Here is a 2,252-nt window from a genome sequence, read left to right as displayed (position 1 = left end):
AACAAAAATGGTAAAATATTCAAAAACTAAAATCCTTTGAGATGTAGTTAGGTTTTAGTGTCTAGTTGGTATAGAAATTTTGAAATATGAATTTTGACCTTTTTGCAAAAAAAACGAAAAAAGTGTAAAACGGCCATAACTTTTGCATACGACGTCGACAAAAAAGTTTAATATATCAAAAAAAACTAGAGAAAAATTTGGACTCGATTTCACCCGGGTTTACCCGATGAAGTTTTCTCAGATTCTCAAAATTCCAAAAGTAAAAAAAGTTATTTCAAATCCAAAAAACAATTTTAAAAATTTTAAAAACTAATTTTATTTAAAAATATATAAATGATGTCATATTTGGATTCCTCACATTTTTCTGATAGTAATGGATATATTATTTGTCGAATTTCAATTTACAGATTTAAAGATATTAATTATGTCATATTAAATGAATAAATGGCAAAAAATTAATAAAATAATATTATTACTTATTTCATTTTCATTGAAATTCAATATTATTAGTACTTATTTTGTTTTTTTTAATAATATTATCATTGATTCGAATGATATAGCAGTCTGTTCCACAACCAACAACTTAATTTTCATTTCGCGCGTTGTAGCGTGACTGGGTTGAGGAGGCCGTTTGAAGCTGACGGAGCAGTACCTTTATCCTCTTCTACAAAGTAGCACTGGCGATAAAACGGAGGCATACAAACCGGGTCTAAAGCCCCCCCTCCCTTTAGTCCCGGTTGGTGTTTTCAACCGGGACTGAAGTTCTATCTTTAGTCCCAGTTAGAGATACCAACCGGGACTAAAGGGGGCCCACCGAGCCCCTAAATCTTAGAAAAATCATAACTAATTCATTCTAATTCAGAAAAATACAAATAATATATCAAAATTTGCAGAAAAAAAAGATTTGTCCGAAGAAACTTTCTGTTTCCGTTTCGAGAATTTTTGATATAGTTTGGATGGACACCAACCAGGACTAAAGGTGTTCTAAAATTTTCAAACTCTATCCCCTGGACCGCATTTTTTAGTTTTGTAGAAAATAAACAAAAATGAGAAAATCTTCAAAAAATAAAATCCTTTGAGATGTAATTAGGTTTTAGTGTCTAGTTGGTATAGAAATTTTGAAATATGAATTTCGACCTTTTTTTTGCAAAAAAATCAAAAAAATTGTAAAACGGACATAACTTTTGCATACGACGTCGAAAAAAAAGTTTAATATATAAAAAAAACTAGAGAAAAATTTGGACTCAATTTCACATGGGTTTACCCGGTGAAGTTTTCTCAGATTCTCAAAATTCCAAAGGTAAAAAAAGTTACTTCAAATAAAAAAAATTATAAAAAATTAAACATTATTTTTATTTAAAAAATAAATGATGTCATATTTGGATTCCTCACATTTTTCTGATAATAATGGATATATTATTTATCGAATTTCAATTTACAAATTTAAAGATATTAATTTTGTCATATTAAATGAATAAATGGCAAAAAAATGAATAAAATTATATTATTACTTATTTTATTTTCATTGAAATTCAATATTATTAGTACTTATTTTGTTTATTTTAATAATATTATCACTAATTCGAATGATATAGCAGTCCGTTCCAAAACCAACAACTTAATTTTCATTTCGCGCGCTGTAGCTTGACTGAGTTGAGGAGGCCGTTTGAAGCTGACGGAGCAGTACCTTTATCTTCTTCTACAAAGTAGCACTAGCGATAAAACGGAGGCATGCAAGCAGAGTTTTTACTCGATCGGCCTAACATAGTAAGTGATGCATGAAGCAATACGTTGGCAGCTTCGCACCCAACCAGGATACGAATAAATCAATTTACTCTAGCATTGGATAGAAGCCGTCGTCAACGTAGGGCAGCATGCATGCGTGCAAAAACGTACGTACAGAAAATAATTACATATGTAATTTTTTTTTCTATATATGATAATGAAAATACGAACATAGATTTGATCGAGAACATTTGGCGGCCGATTCTGTCTAGGGACACTTTGTAAAAATGGAAACACTTCCAGCGACCGGTCACACGATATAACGCAAGCGCGAAACTGGTGGAAACTCAGATTGGTGGAGAATCAGATTGCGCAGCGGCAGCGGAGAGCCGATGGCGCGCAGAGCGTGGTGGCGGGGCGGGCGGTACGACGTGGCGGCACGAGGACGCCACCAGGTTGTCGGTTGGCAGTTATCGCCGACGGTGGCGGAAGCGCCCGGTGTTAGTGAGGCAGGGGGCGCCACCGAA

Source organism: Triticum dicoccoides, chromosome 5B (genome assembly GCF_002162155.2).
Source record: "Triticum dicoccoides isolate Atlit2015 ecotype Zavitan chromosome 5B, WEW_v2.0, whole genome shotgun sequence".
NCBI lineage: Eukaryota > Viridiplantae > Streptophyta > Magnoliopsida > Poales > Poaceae > Triticum > Triticum dicoccoides.
Note: the sequence above shows the minus strand (reverse complement) of the source record.